Consider the following 17,156-nt stretch of genomic DNA (forward strand, 5'->3'; position numbering starts at 1 on the left):
AATGACGTGACACTTATCCAAAATGGGATGCAAAATTGACCAAGACAAAATTCATTCCTTCTTGTTTCTTTCCTTTAGCTTAACCAAGAGAGAGAGAGAGAAGAATTAACCAAAGTCTTCCTTTGTCTTACCTCCTATGTTTTCAGACTCGGACCGGGACTCGACTCGGTCGAGATCAGGAGTCAGAGGTCAATGGGTTCGACCGGGGTCGATAGGGAGTCGACTCGGATGACGTCATATATACGTCATATATATATATATATATACACACCTGCAAATCAAATTTACAAAATATAACCAAAGAACCCAATCATCTAAATTTATATCCAATTCATCAAACAATTCACCAAATTCATCCAAACTCACAAAATTTATAAAATAGAAATCCCATACATGATTAATCCTTAACAAATAGCCATCCAAATAAGGTAACAAGTTCATGTTCAAATGCTTGATAAATATCAATCTAAATAAAACATGTTCCAAAGAACTATCTAAGCCATTCTTCATCTTCATCTTCATCATCCTTATCTCCAATTTCATAACTTTCGAAGTCGATATCATCAAGATCATCCTCATCATCAAGTTGCACAATATTTGTGTCTTTCTTATCTAAAAATCATTTAAATACTCATAAATAAAAATATTCAAAAATAGACACAAATTAAAAAGAAACTTAAATAAAGTTAGCAAATTTAAACTTACGTGATTGAGAGGCTTCATTCTCGCTAGTTCTAGGAAATTCTTCTTCAATCACCACATATAATACTATAAATACTACTAACACATAGTGAAAAAGGTACATATAATACTAAAACAGTTATCAACGAAAGGAAAACTCTGGTCAGAAGAGGGATATCATGAAAGTAGGACCATCATTAATTGATGATAATGTAAAACAGAATACTTGGGATGAACAAAGTGGCCATGCATAAAGTCCTCGGCAGTAGGTGTAACAAAATTTTTCCCCTCTATGTGACTAAATCCCACATCCAAGATTGTTTTAAGGTATCAATTATCACTTGGACCCCCATGTGAAAGACGGAAAAAAAAAGTTTGTTGCCCAGATCCAGCTCAACGTATCACTATTACATAAATCTGTCCCCAATTCAAAAGTGGCAAGCAGGAATAATGCAGTTTCTGGAACCCACATAACAAAAATCTGTGCGTGGACGTGATTTCTAGCATAACTGAACAAAGAAGTGCCTGTCAACATCTCAGAAAAGCTAAGCTCATAATGTTACCCTTGAGATCCCATCTTACTATGAAACTTCAACCAGAAGATTTCCAATTTGATTCATAGTGAAAAAAATACATATATTTACCTACCAAATCGAACATTTGAACCTCTAATCTCAAGTGCACAGACCCAATTGGAATTGCAAGAGTTTATAAAAAAACACTTTTAGTAAGACTCGTAGTTTTGCAACTGATGAATTTTCAGGGAGTAAACCTCTAACCATAGAAGAAAATGGAAAACTAGGGGGAGGCTAAAATGTGCTATTGCAAACTGCCTTGCCCGAGGAATTCCGGGCTTATGATCCAGCTAAAGAAACTATCAGCTCTCAAGGTTTTCAAGACTACATTTCCATGTGGATTCGCTTTGGAGATCCTTCACGTATATTCAGGGTTGCCGGTGATAGTATACAAGTTCAGGCATTGGGGTTTCATGGAAGGTCCTTTTAAAGGAAATTCCCCAACTAGAGAAATGGTTGAATTTTTTGGGATGGGCATTTTTGAGGTACCTGTGCTAATACCATATATCCAACTTCCAGTTTTGCTCTCTTTTTTTCTTCATCCAACTAATACTATCCTAATAATACTGGACTTGTTCTCAAATTATGGTCCTGGAACAATTGAATGAGAACTCCAAGGTTGTGAAGGTGCAGTTCTTCTACGACCTTGGACAACTACTTGAAGGCCTTCTGAAGGGAAAACCATCAGATGAATATAAGATTAAGGCACTTTCTACTTGCCTATTTTTGCTACAGCAGAGTAACTTAGACAAATGAGCATGAATCATTCCTGAAGTGCTTTTCTTTGAGTTTCAAGTCAGATCAGAGTAAAGTGCTTTTAAACTAAATATCATGAACGGCCAGAATACTGGGTAAATAATCAAACATTGAATTTAGTTCTCAAATAAGCATTAAATATTTAAATTAAGCTCAACAATTTTCACAAAATAACCACAATCAAGTAACGAAGTAATACATGCAGAGGATAAAAAGGTTAACAACAAACTTTTACACCAAAATAAAAGGAAATAGATTTATGAAAAGTGAAAAAGAAAAAAATGGAATCTGGGTCGGCAGTCGATGAACAAGGAGTACCCACCTCAAACCAGAAATTGTGTGTCTTTGCCTCAAGGCCCTCAATTGAACTAATTCACCAGCTGCCACTAAAGGTGGTCTCTCTTCCTCAACAAGCCGCACGAAATTTGCCCCTGAGTAGCGACTGCCGACTGAAGTAAAATGCATAAATTTCAGACGCTTTCCTTCATAGGCGCTTTCCAATTAACAGACACACATGTCCATTAATTGGAAAATCTCAATTGACAACGGTGAAGGCTTTTAGATTTAGGGTTATTGGATCTGAGAAGAAAGAAAGAAGACGACGGAAACAGAAGCAGAGGAGCTGACCCCAGCCAAGAGTTTTTTTAATTTCGTCGGTCAGTCAAAAATTTTAACTGAAAAAAAATGGCCGAAAAAGGTTTAAAAAAAAAAAAAAAAGCCGGGGTTGATCAACTTATCCGGTTCACCGGTCAAACCCGGTTCGAGTTTTTAATACCCGAGTTTCTTAACTAACTCGGACCGGACGCCTGGCCGGTTCCCGGTTCGACCGGCCGGTCCGGTCCGAGCCTGAAAACATAGCTTACCTCTACTCCAACGAGAGAAAATTTTAGAGAAAGCCAAGAAATTTCTCTTGCCTTAATTCCACTCCAGTTGAGAGGAACTAGAGAGAGAAAGCTTGAGCCTTGCCTCCATTTGCAGCCTGTTTGAACCGAGGAGAAATTAGAAAGGTGAGCTAACTTCTAGCTTGTTTGGTAGCAGAAAAAGGTAAAATGGCTAGAAACTTCAATTTTTTCATAAACTTTAGAGAGATGCGGTTGCATGCTTGATTTGAAAGATGGATCCACAGTTTTCATTCGAACTCTTGGAGGAATTTTTGCTAGGAATGTATGATATGCCTTATTTCTTGCTTTGTGTGACATATATATAGTATGTTTACTTTTAAATCTAGTGGAAGGTTGATAACTTGGATGGAAAAGTTAAAGGAACTGCTGGAAAACTAGTTTGACTGATCGAGTGAGGGAGAGAAAATTTTCCAGTTTTCTCCATGAATTTTTGGGCTGCAAAAATTTCAGGTCTTTGCTCAATATACTGTATAACACGGTAATCTTCTAATGCATGTTGGATTTAAGTGAAAATAAAGAGTTTAGTGAAGGAAAAATTTGTTTCTTCAAACTGTTTTCTTGTTGAAAATTTTTCAGCTTTGAACCGTGGAGAGGGAGCTCAGATTTTCAGCTTTATTTCGAAAATTTAGGTGAAAAAATTTCAAGAATTCATGTTATAAGTCTTAATCCTCAGGTTATATGAATTATGGTGCGTTTTGTTGAAGTAAAAGGCTGAAGATTGGTGCATTACATAGAAAAATTTAGAGAAATCCTAGCTGAAACTTTGTTGTTGAATCCGAGTGGATAAAGCTGCAATTTTGGTTCTTTTCTTCAATATATTTTACTAGATTTAGCTTTTAATGTACTTTATATACCTCATATCTCTCTCTTTGTGACATGCATGTAGAGTTTTACTTAAATCTAAGTGAGATCAGTGTTCGATTTTGAAGGAACTTTGCTAAAATTCTGTTTGAGCCGAGGGAGACAGGAGCTCATTTTACAGCCTCTTATTTCGAAATTTTGAGCAGTTTCCACTAGGAATTCCTGATATAAATGTTATACTTCTTGTTTATATGATATATAGCATGTTGCCTTTGATTTTAGTAGCAAGTTATTGGCTTAGATGTGAGAAAATTAGACGAAACAAAGCTGAAATAATTTCTGTGAAACCGATGGAGTGAAGCTGCAAGTTTGGTTCTTTTCTTCCAAGAAATTTTGATGGCATTTATCTAAACGTAGCTTATATATCTCCCTTCTCTCTTCCTATGACTTGCATGTAATATTTTGTTTAATTTCAAGTGGAATAAGACTTGATGTGTGAAGAAACTTTGCTGGAAATTCTGTTGAGGTTAATGCATGTGGACCGATTGGAGTAAAACTGAAATTTTCAGCTTTGAACTCAAAAATTTTGTTGGTCTAAGTTAGGAACTCCCTTTATACACTATTTACTTCATTGATTTAAACATGCATATTACATTTAAAGTTTAAAGAGGTGGATTTTATGGCTGAAATATTGGTAATGCTCACTGCTTTGCTGGAATCTTTCCAAGCTTTTGACTGATTGCATAAAGCTGGAGTTTTCAGCTTTTACCTTGAATTTTGAGTTGAAATTTTGCTAAGATTTCATGTTTATATCATGACAACTATTTATATAGAATGTGGTATGTTGATATGGTTGAAATAATGGTTGCATGTGGAGTTGAGGGAAGAAAAGAGAGTTTACTGGTTTCTTGCTGGAATTTCCAGCTTTGACGGAGAGGAAAGGGAGTTTGGTTTCTCCAACTTTTATCCGAGTTATTTTTAGAATTTGGCGAGAATTCCTGTTATGTGTTTATTCCTTGTTGTGTATATGTTGTATCATGTGTTCACTTTTGGGTTCTAGTGAAAGTTGTGTTGCGGAAGTCCTACCAAAGTTAAGGTATAACGAGTAAATTATTGTACCTAAAATTGCAAAATGGTAATTCCCAGGAAATATTTGGTGAGGCACACTGGCCTGCTTAAGTACCAATTTCCTAGACAGAATCACCTATATATGCACTTAATTGCACAATAACTCACTACAAATATACCTACAAATATAGCTACTAAATAGACAATAAAATAGAACACCAGAATTTAACGAGGTTCGGCTAATTTGCCTACGTCCTCGGACACTACCGACAATTTAATATTTCACTAGAAGAAATATTACAAAGAGAGAGAAGAAAGCAAGTTATTGGCTCTTGCTTGGTGTACTTGAATTGGTTTGTTTGAGAGCTATTTATAGTTCTCAAACAACCTCTCAAATGTTAAACTTAACCGATGTGGGATTTAGAAACTTAGGCCAAAGAATTCAAAGTCCTCAATTTTGGCTTGAAAAAGTCATCAATTGAGGCTTGGCTTTGAATTCAACAAATCTCCACCTTGGCATAATTTCTAATCCCACCAAAAATACAAATTTTTTTCCCTCAAATTCGGTGGTGTCTTCAAATGCGTTGTCAAGCGCCAATCTTCAAGTCGTGCACAACATTTATCAAATTCAAACAATGTTGGAATTTGATAGTTGTCACAACCTTCGTAAGCATATCAGCAGGATTCTCCTTGGTCTGAATCTTTTGAAGTAGTATCGTACTATCTTCCAAAATCTTCCTCACAAAATGATACCGTACGTCGATATGCTTCGTCCTTGCATGATAAACTTGGTTCTTTGCTAAATGAATAGCACTCTGACTATCACAATGAACTTTGATAGACTTCTGTCCAATTTCCAATTCATCAAGCAATCCATGAAGCCAAATTGCATCCTTAACAGCTTCCGTAACTGCCATATACTCCGCCTCTGTAGTAGACAAAGCAACTGTTGACTGTAAGGTAGACCTCCAACTGACTGGTGCCTTAGCAAGTGTAAAAACATACCCAGTCGTTGATCGACGTGTATCTTGATCTCCTGCGTAGTCGGAATCACAATATCCAACTACGCCTTGACCAATCTTCTCATCCCGCTCAAATACTAATCCAACATCTACGGTGTTCAAAATATACCGTAAAATCCATTTCACAGCTTGCCAATGCTCCTTGCCAGGATCATGCATGTACCTGCTCACAACTCCAACTGCTTGTGAAATGTCGGGCCTTGTACACACCATAGCATACATCAAGCTACCCACCGCATTTGCATACGGTACCTTTGCCATATATTCTCGTTCTGCATCATTCTTTGGAGATAACGATGCACTAAACTTGAAATGAGGAGCAAGTGGAGTACTAACAGGTTTAGTCTTTTCATTCATACCAAACCTCTTTAATACTTTACTAAGATACTCTTTCTGTGTCAAATAAAGCCTCCCCAATCTTCTATCTCTACTTATCTCCATGCCGAGAATTTTCTTGGCTTCGCCGAGATCCTTCATTTCAAACTCCCGACTCAAATGAGATTTCAATTTTTCAATCTCACCTTGATCCTTGGAAGCTATCAACATATCATCAACATAAAGAAGAAGATATATGTAGGATCCATCTCGTAGCTTGCGCAAATATACACAATCATCATATTTGCTTCTTGTGTACCTTTGCCCCATCATAAACTTGTCAAATCGCTTATACCACTGTCTTGGAGACTGCTTCAATCCATACAACGATTTGTCAAGCTTGCATACCATCTTTTCTTTACCAGCAACTTTGAATCCTTCTGGCTGAGTCATGTAGATTTCCTCTTCCAAGTCACCATGTAAAAACGCAGTTTTTACATCTAATTGGACAAGTTCCAGATCCAATTGTGCTACCAAAGCCAATAAAATTCTGATGGAGGAATGTTTCACGACTGGAGAAAACACTTCGTTGTAATCAATTCCCTCCTTCTGAGCGTAGCCTTTAGCCACCAATCTTGCTTTGTAGCGAACACCAGACTTGTCAGGAAATCCTTCCTTCTTTGCATATACCCACTTGCATCCGATTGCCTTCTTTCCCTTTGGAAGACTGGTTAGCCTCCATGTTTGATTCTTATGAAGGGAATGTACTTCTTCATCCATTGCAATCCTCCACTTTTCTTTATCCGAACTTTGAGCTGCTTCATTGAAAGTGGCAGGAATATCAACATTTATGGTTGGGGATGCATAGGCCACTATATCAGCAAAACGAGCAGGTTTTCTGATTGTCCTCTTTGGCCTACTGGTTGCAATTGATTCATGTTGCTGTGAAAGTTCTTCAACTGGAACATTTTCTTCAGTTGATTCTTCTTCTACCATAGGAGTCCTTTCATCTACTCCGATATCCACTGCTGGTCTGATAATGCTTCTTTCAAACTCCATCTGCTTAGGAGTGCTCTCCACCTGTTGGGGAGTACTATCATTCTGCTGTACATCTACCTTTGTTAACATGGTAGATTCATCAAAGGTGACATCCCTGCTGAAAACTATCTTTTTCGTTTCGGGACACCAAAGGCGATAACCTTTAATGCCTGTTGTGATCCCCATAAAGAGCGCCTTCTTCGCCCTTGGATCCAACTTTGATTCTTTAACATGATAATATGCAGTAGAACCAAACACATGTAAGGAATCATAATCTGTAGCAGGTTTTCCCGACCATTTCTCTAATGGCGTTTTGCCGCCAATAGCAGTTGATGGTAAGCGATTAACGAGGTGATTTGCATATGCTAAAGCCTCAGCCCAAAATTGTCTGCCCAACTCAGCATTGGACAACATACACCGAACTTTCTCCACCAATGTCCGGTTCATACGCTCTGCCACCCCGTTTTGCTGTGGTGTATCTCTGACTGTGAAGTGCCGAACAATGCCTTCATTTTCACAGACCTCCATGAACGGATCACTAGTGTATTCACCTCCGTTGTCTGTTCGAAGGCGTTTGATCTTTCTTTCTGTTTGAGTTTCCACCATCTTTTTCCACTTGATGAAAATTCCCAATACTTCACTTTTCGCCTTCATAGTATACACCCATACTCTTCGAGAGAAGTCATCGACAAAGGTAACAAAATAATTCTTGCCTCCCAAAGAAGTTGTTTTGGAAGGTCCCCACACATCAGAGTGCACATAATCCAAAATACCCTTGGTATCGTGAATTGCAGTGCCAAATTTTACCCTTGTCTGCTTTCCTTTGACACAATGCTCGCAAAAATCTAACTTGCAAACACTGGCTCCTTTTAATAGTCCTTGATTCATCAGAAGATTCAAAGATTTTTCTCCGGCATGCCCTAAGCGCATATGCCATAATCTGGTTACTTTCAATTCTCGATCATCACTGGAAGCCACGGCCGCTACTCCAACAACTGCATTACCTTGATAGTAATACAAGTTATTATTTTTCCAGATTCCTTTCACCAGCACCAATGCACCTGAAATGATTTTCATCACTCCATTATATGCCGACACCTTGTAGCCCATTGATTCTAGTACTCCTACAGAAATGAGGTTCTTTTTCAATTCTGGCACATATCGGACATCAGTTAGAATCTTAATTGATCCATCCTGATTCCTCAGCCGAATTGAACCAACCCCATTTGTTGCTAATGTGGTCTCATCTGCCGTGTAGACGACTCCACCTTCTTTTTCCTTGAAATCAAAGAACCATTCTCTATTGGACGTCATATGATGGCTACAACCTGAGTCCAATAGCCATGTACTAGAATGACCAGTAGGCATGACAGCTAATGAAAAATCTGAGTTTTGATCAATGCACTCAGATACATTTGAATCCGCAACAGTTTTTTCTTTGTCAGGTCTACCCTTCAGTTTTGGACAGTCCTTCTTCCAGTGCCCTTTCTCTCTGCAAAAGGCACACTCATCTTTACTTAGTTTGGCTCTTGACTTGGATCTTCTTCTCGTCCCCTTTCTCTGGTTTTGTGAGCGTCCTCTAGTTACCAGAGCTTCTGCTGCTCCATCTCTGCTATTTTGCTTGTCTTTTCTTCTGAGCTCATAGCTGTACAGAGCAGAGCTAACTTCACTGAGGGACACCTCAGCTTTCCCATGGAGTAGAGTTGTTTCAAGATGCTCAAACTCCTCAGGAAGAGATCCCAACAACATGAGAGCCAAATCTTCGTCTTCAAATGTCACATCTAAATTCATCAGATCAGTGATTAACTGATTGAAATTAGTGATGTGATCACTTAGAGTTGTGCCAGGAACATAAGTGAAGCGAAATAAACGCTTCTTCATGTTGAGCCTGTTCTGACAATTTTTCTTCAAGAACTTCTCCTCCAATCCAGTCCATAATTTATTTGCAGAGGTTTCTTTTGAGAACACATATTTTTGTTCCCTTGAAAGACACGATCGAATTGTACCACACGCTAAACGATTTAGCGTCCTCCATTCCTTCTCTTCAATCTCTTCTGGTTTCTCTTTTTCGATGGCAATGTCTAGACCTTGATTAAAGAGCGCGTCTAGAATCTCACTTTGCCACATGCCGAAATGACCGGTACCATCAAATGTCTCCACATTTAATTTTGTATTCGTCATAACATTTCTCGCCATAATAGATAATGACGAGCTTGTTGATGCTTGCATTGTAGATGAAGATCTACTTTCGGTCATCTCTACAAATTATATTTAGTAGCTCCTAAATGTAGAGTAACAATAGCCCAAGAAATCTTTTCTGATGTGGAAGATCAGACCATGCTGCAACCACAGAGCATACTAAGAAACCTCGAGCTCTGATACCAATTGTTGCGGAAGCCCTACCAAAGTTAAGGTATAACGAGTAAATTATTGTACCTAAAATTGCAAAATGGTAATTCCCAGGAAATATTTGGTGAGGCACACTGGCCTGCTTAAGTACCAATTTCCTAGACAGAATCACCTATATATGCACTTAATTGCACAATAACTCACTACAAATATACCTACAAATATAGCTACTAAATAGACAATAAAATAGAACACCAGAATTTAACGAGGTTCGGCTAATTTGCCTACGTCCTCGGACACTACCGACAATTTAATATTTCACTAGAAGAAATATTACAAAGAGAGAGAAGAAAGCAAGTTATTGGCTCTTGCTTGGTGTACTTGAATTGGTTTGTTTGAGAGCTATTTATAGTTCTCAAACAACCTCTCAAATGTTAAACTTAACCGATGTGGGATTTAGAAACTTAGGCCAAAGAATTCAAAGTCCTCAATTTTGGCTTGAAAAAGTCATCAATTGAGGCTTGGCTTTGAATTCAACAAGTTGGTTGTTTGAAGAGAAAAACTTAAGGAAATTGCTGGAAATTTTGATGAGAGCCGAGAGGGGAAGAGCTGAAATTGACCAGCTTTAACTCCATAACTTTAGTTATTAGTAAGTATATTTTTGCTTCATATACATCGTAAAATCTAATACTTGGCATGCATGTGGTAATTTACTTGATTAGGCAAGGAATTTGGGTGAGTTTGCAAGAAAATGAGGAATGAATTTCTCAAGTTTTATTTCATAAGTTTGGCCGAACTTGAGCTGGTTATTTGTGCAGCTAGTAGCTGTGAAATTTTAAGGGTTTTGATGAGTTGTTGTTTCCCACCTGTTTTACTAGATGTATGTTGGTTGCATGATTGAACCCCTTGAAAATTAAAAGTGGAATTGTTGTGTGAGAATTTGGGAAAAAGGTGAGCTGGTTGCCTTACCTAAATGTGGCTATAGCTTAAAATCCTGTTGTAATTGTGATTAGAGGCTAGGAAACAGCATGTATGTAGATCTTTTCTTAAGAATTTTACCAAGTGAATAGTTAAATAATTACGGTAATTATAAATTGTCTCAGGAGACAATAGGCTGCAAGAAGGGAACCCCAAAGCCGAGATGTAAAATGTTCTCTTACGATGAGTGTTCCTTATATGTATTCATGATTAAATGTTAAAGTATGGTTGTGGCTTGTTGCTTGGTGACCTAATTGATTGCTAAGTGTAATTGTTTGAGTTTTCAACTTAATTTGCTATTATTATTCACTGATAAAAGGCGAGTGTGTACTTTGTCGCACTCGTCTTACTTACTTTTGGAACCATCAATTGTTTAATTGCTATTGTTAACTGTGCATGACGGTTTTGGGCCCAAACCCCAACGATGGTCGGCCTATTCGAGTTAGCAACGGGCTCGGTCGAGTAGGTTGATAGTCCTTTGGTACCCTTTATTGGTATACTCGAGTATGATCCACTGAGGTGATGATCATTGAACACTGCAAGAAAGGAGTATGCTTGTTACTGTTTAACTGGGGAAATGGCACTGTATTATTGAACAGAGCTAAGTGCTACGTCTGGAAATGGACGGGAGCCACCTTTAGAGTCCGTATCAGTACCGTATCCTTTAATATTGATTGTTGACATTGAATAGTTGAACAGGGCTAAGTGCTACAGCTGAAAATGGACAGGAGCCACCTCTAGGTCCGTATCAGTACCATATCCTTTCATATTAAATGTGTTACTTGTTTTTTAACTTTGTAGTATTGTACTATAAAGAACTTATATATAAAGTGGGAATGGGTGGTGAAATTTGTTGTTGGTCTTTCGTCCTTCTTCATGTGGAAATCACGTGCACCGTGGTTGTTGACTTTTTGGTCCTAGATTTCTTCTACCGGTTTTGCTCCCTTCTATTTTCCAAACCACCTGAAACCCTGTGCCAAAAAACGTGTGCTAGAAACCATGTGCTTTTATCTCTCTCTTCCCTCTCGGTCTCTTCTGGTTCTCTTTTCATTTCTTCCTCTTTTTCATCATTCTCTCTCCTGTTCCTTTTCTTTGCCATCTTTCTCTTCCTTAGGCAGCAAGACTAACAAGGTAATCTTTTTTTCTCGGCAAATTTGTGTTAAATTTTTTTTTTATTTTTTTGCACTTCTAGAAGACCTCTATTCCCCATTGTACTCTTCTTCCTCAGATTCATCTCCTGTTTCCCATTCACAAGTTTCTGACTGTTATATGGTTGTTTTTGTTCAAATTTTCTTATTTTGTTCCGTTTTATTATTATTGAACAACTCTTTTTTTTTTGTTAGAAAACCCATATTTTGTTTCTTTTTTTTTTTGCGCCCAATGTTTTCCGTTTGTTTTGGCTAGAAGTAAAAAGAAATCCTTGTTATTACTTTATCTTTCATTTTTGATGATGTGTTATATTAATGGTATGCCAGTGAACCACAAAATCCATTTGGGTGTTTTGGCCTTCCTGCTCATAAACTTTGACAGTGAAATTAGCACATGAAGAGGTAATACTTTGTCTTTTATATCAGTGCTATTTTTTGCCCTTGATTTGTCCCTTTATTTTTTTTTTGAGACTCCAAAACTTGGAGTTTTTTAATCTTTACTTTTACTACTATGCCTCCTACTTATCCCATTTCCCCTCTTTATGATTTAAATTTTAATCAAATTCCATAGCTGTTTCTACAATAATTATAAAGAGACGTTTCCTTTATTACAAATTGTTGATGTCATCAAATTGGGTGTTGAAAGCTGAAAATTTTTGCTTGGGTTGGATGGTTGGATGTAGTAGTTACGGGAAACAGGACAATTGAAATTTTAAAAGCATGAATTTTCACTTTATTGATTGGAGCAAGTTCAATTGGATGTTTCTGAAATTTAGTTGATAACGTGAAAGTTTATGTTAAGCCAGCGGTGGAACTGAATCTAATAAGTTGCGGTGTTGGAGTAATTGGTGTAGTCTGCTCAATCTTTTGTTTGCCTAACTATGTTTATGCTGTGCAATTATTTTTTATTATTCGGATAAATTTCTCAATGTTTTATCTACCTAACTGCTTTAACATTGTGGATGATTGTGTTATTTGATAAATTTCTCCAATGGGGAAGGTTAAGAACCTAGATACTTTCAATTTTTGGAAATTGGGTGTCTAATAGTTTCTGTTTCGTGTTTTGCAGATATCATGATCGTTATCATCTATCGATAGTTCGAAAGTCGCTGCTTATGCATTGTGAACTTTTTTTATATACATTTGATTTTCTCTTCATTGTTTTCTTCCCCTTTTACTAATCTAAAATTTACTTTTTTTGTGATTGCAGGTGGAGAAAGTTGGGCTTTTTCCTCTTCAACATTGCTGCAATACTCTAAGATATGGTATATTTTATTTCATTCACTAATAAAAAGTTTACTTTAATGCACTGTGATTTTTTTTATATTTTTTAATCAAGTTTTGATTGTGATTTTCAGGTTATTCATTACTTGGATGCTCTTTCACGAGCTTCCTTTTCCATTCATTAAGGAGAATGCTTGATTTCTTTATTTGCTTTGCATCTCTATGCCATTAGATGTTGGATCTGTTTTTGATAGTTCTGTGTGTACTTAGTTGTTGGGTTTTCGGCCACAAATGACCAAAAGCATTGTAAGTCATCAAGGATTTCCATTATTTTAGATTATTGTTTTTAAGTGCCTTTTCCTCGTGTCTTTGCATAAATCTTGCCTTTCATTTTTCTTTTGATAGAGTACGAGTTTTTCATTAAAATTTTGCTAATTTTGTTCTGAGGGGATTGGCTTATGTATCTGATAGGATGACATTTTGAGGATATAATATAAATTATAGTAGAATTAGTGCTCCACCAAAATGGCTTTTCTTCCCTTCTTTCTTGGTACAGTTTAGTAGTACAAAATGCAATAAATCTCTTGGTAAAACTTCTTAGTTATATATTCCATGAATCTGAACTGTACAAGCTAACCAATTGCTTTCAACCCTATGTCAATTTTCGCTAAATTACAAGATCTAGCATAATTTTACTGATCTGATTGTTTCAATTTGGATGGTCAAATCTTTTCTTATTGGATGGGATAATCTAAAATTTAGAAATCGTATGCAGGCGTGGAAGATATTTGGCAATGGATGGACTAAAATTGTAAGAGTTGTTTTAGGCAGGTAACGGGAATTAATTCATGGTAAATGATCTACTTATTTAGTGTTTTAATATTTGCCTTGCGTTAATGCCTAGATGTTTGAACATCCATTTAAGCCATTGGCAATTTGCGATTGATTAAGCAAAATCTATGCAAGCTTAAAAAAATATGTTTGCAACTCCTGTTTTTAAGTGCCATGAGTCTCTAATTATTGATTCTGTCTAACCGTATAGAAAAAAGGAACTAATAAAATAGCTATATTTGCATTACCAGATTGCTATAAGTAAGAGTATCATGCTAGAGAAGTCAATGGAATTCCTTCCCTAAGATACTTGCATCTTGTGTCTTACATGTATATTATAGTATAACTCATCCAAGAATAGTCTACTTCTATGCTGGGGAACATTTATGATACTTGGAGATTACTTTTGATGTCATTTTCTGAAGATAACATAATACAACAGCTTTTTGCTGATATTTGTCACTCTCAGGTGCTCCAAGAGAGCTCTAACATTTATTTTTGCAGTAAATTATGGGATTGTATTATTGTACCTTTTAGGTTGATTAATGGAATTTTCAGAAGATAACATAATATTGCTTTTTGCTGATATTTGTCACTCTCAGGTGCTCCAAGAGAGCTCTAACATTTATTTTTGCAGTGAATTATGGGATTGTATTATTGTACCTTTTAGGTTGATTAATGGATGCTTCTTACTCTTTTGACCGTTGAATCTTTTTTTGAAATTCCATAAGTTTTTTGAGATGCCTAGACATGAATCATATATTTGGTTTCTTTTCCATCCGGTTGTTTCTTTCTTCTTTTTTTAAAGTGATTATTATTTTATTTAGTACTTACTGGTGAAGTCACATAAATTAGGTAACTTGAATTTGAATCCGATGGCAAATTTTTCTTTTTTTTTATCACTTACAGTACTATTTTTCCCAAAGTTGCCGTTTTTTTTCAACAATAATAATAGTATTATTATAGTAGAATATAAAATTGTGTTGTTACGATGTTTCTTCCCTTTTTCTTTATTAGTAGCTAATTAATGAAAATGACCCTGTAGAAATTAAGTATTTCTAGGGAAAGAAAAACACTTGCCGATTTCTTTTTTTTTTTAACTACAGTATTTTCTTTTTTTACAAGGTTGTTGCTTTTTTATAATAATTTTATTATTATAATAGAGTATCCTTTCCCCTTTTCCCCCTTCTTTTATTCTCTTTTTTTACCCAAAGGTTTCTTTTTTTTTTTTAAGTAGTTACCAATGGGTAATTTCTATACACTAACAAATTTAGTTTTTCAAGCCATAAATTGGCTTTTCATGCCTCAAAACGCACTAATTTATTAGGTAGGAAAGTTAGAAATCACCAAAAATGTTCTTGTTTGTACACTAGAGGAAAGAATAGCAATTCAAGGGTGAAGTTTCCAATTTCAAAACAATATTACATACTCCAAGTCGGGATGGGCCTCGCAAGTTTCATTTCCAGTCAGTTCACGACTAGGTTTAAAAAGATTCAGTAGATGGTTCTTATGATGCCACCAGCAAAACTACAACGTTTTGGCCGTGGAAAACAAATATGAAAATGCTAGCAAAACTTTGAACCTTGTTTGGATGATCAAAATTAACTATTCTAGAATTTGCTAAAATAGCACCAAAATTTTTCAGAAATTATGGGACCAAAAATTTATATTTAATTTAGAGTAAATCTTATTTACACTGACAATGTATATACTATTATCGTTGGATTCATTACATGTGTACAAAAATTGAATTTCAAATTCAAATTTTGCATAGTTATCATTCATTCGATTTTTTCTTTTTTTTTTTTATATTAATTTCTTTCTTTTATCCTTTTTTTCATTATTTTCTTATACTAACAGTGTATACACTATCGGTGTGAGAAAGATTAATCCTTTAATTTACACAAGATATCTCTAATCTTTTCAATTCATCTTTGGAGTGAATAATTTGCTTAGCAAACAATCATTAGATTGTCTTGAAGCCCATCCCTATGATCATATGAAACAATGGGCTGAAACAGTAGGTAATCCAATGTGGGAACACTGGTCCCTATCAAGGTAGCTACTACCCAAACATTGAAACAGAAAATTGTTGTAACCCAACCATCTACAAAAGCAGCTATTGCACCAACATCTTTCTCGTCTAAACCCCTTCCTAACAACTATATCAAAACTTTTGCTTATATAACAGTTACACAAACTAAACTCGATTTTTGGCAATAACGATCCCTATTCATTAGCCAACGTTACTACCTTCGAACTGCAATTCTATTCCTATATCCTTGGCCGAAAAGCAAGAATATTACAAACAAGTGTTGACGGACTCCCAATCCGTCCCCTTTAGACCCTTTATGAGGAAGAACGAAGAGAATACATTACCTATTCATGCGCTGAAATTCTCAAAGTCAATAAATCTGCTGATTGGGAGTATATTTAAAATCATATATACATACATATATATACATATATGTATACACAGACACACACATTTATATACACATCCAGGCCAAATTTTCTTTATATTAGCCATGTCACGTTAAGTACTAAACTTTCAATGCCTATACATAAATTTTCACATTATACTAATAGGTAATACCAATTAGTGTAAAAAAATTGACATTGACATATATGTGATTACATTTTTGGGAAAGATTTATGTGAAAAATATATTAGCCATATCTAATTTTGTAATTCCTAATTTAGAATGGAAATGAACTTACAAGTTGTTAAAAAGCAAGTTCATAGGGATATGAAGTTTCTTTTTTCATCTACTGTACATGATGTCATTCCTCGAAATTTAATTACTTTTTCTATTACACAGGATTGTGAATAATTAGGCGAGGGGGGGGGGGAGGAGTTGTGATCATTTTTTACAGTATGTTGGGAAAAGTTGCATCGACTTTAATTGAAACCGATTTTACCCCATTATTATCCATAACTTGACTTGAAGTATATGAAAGTTCTGTATCTATTAAATTGCTTGATTACTTAGCAATATATATGCAAAGAATCCTCCAGCGACTTTGGCTAATACGTGTCCTATGAGTAAACATTATATTCATTCTTTAACATGATACTTAATTATTGGTAATAGATTAGCCAATAGAGTGGTTTTAAATTTATGGTGTTGAAAATGGCACTAAACTCTCGACTACTCGAGCCATTCCTGGGTAGTGATTGTAAATGAAGAAACCGCATGTCATGCTATAAGAGTATGATAATGTTTTAAATTAAAACATTAAAATGCTATACGCATTTGTTTTGTTGTGACTACTAGCCTTTGAAGCATTACATTGAGCATTATATTTTGGATTTTCTTAATCTTTGTTTTGAGTGTGCAAACTAACACTTACTAACATATGACATAAGGTGAATGGACTTGAAATGTTTTGGTGGTATTACTTTTCAAAGGCAATAGCCCATGAAAATGGCTCCTTGTAGTTTACTAGACTACCAGCCATTGACAGG

General features: G+C 35.8%; 2 long non-coding RNA genes across 4 annotated transcripts; one reads left to right on the plus strand and one right to left on the minus strand.

Moving 5' to 3' along the window:
- Positions 1–351: 351 nt before the first annotated feature.
- LOC113732510 (uncharacterized) lies at positions 352–3,133 on the minus strand. The gene is made up of 2 exons (XR_011840797.1): positions 2,335–3,133; positions 352–612 (listed from the first exon to the last, which is right to left on the minus strand). It is a non-coding gene; the product is annotated as an uncharacterized lncRNA (long non-coding RNA).
- An 8,311-nt stretch (positions 3,134–11,444) lies between these two features.
- LOC113729439 (uncharacterized) lies at positions 11,445–14,397 on the plus strand. 3 transcript variants are annotated; one of them, XR_003458130.2, is made up of 6 exons: positions 11,445–11,616; positions 11,961–12,035; positions 12,703–12,755; positions 12,844–12,898; positions 12,992–13,163; positions 13,633–14,397. It is a non-coding gene; the product is annotated as an uncharacterized lncRNA (long non-coding RNA). The 3 variants fall into 3 exon arrangements; XR_011840798.1 differs by having other exon boundaries at positions 12,973–14,397; XR_003458129.2 differs by having other exon boundaries at positions 11,450–11,616; positions 12,992–14,397.
- Positions 14,398–17,156: the final 2,759 nt, after the last annotated feature.

This window comes from Coffea arabica, chromosome 2e (assembly GCF_036785885.1).
Source record: "Coffea arabica cultivar ET-39 chromosome 2e, Coffea Arabica ET-39 HiFi, whole genome shotgun sequence".
In the NCBI taxonomy this organism is placed as follows: Eukaryota; Viridiplantae; Streptophyta; class Magnoliopsida; order Gentianales; family Rubiaceae; genus Coffea; species Coffea arabica.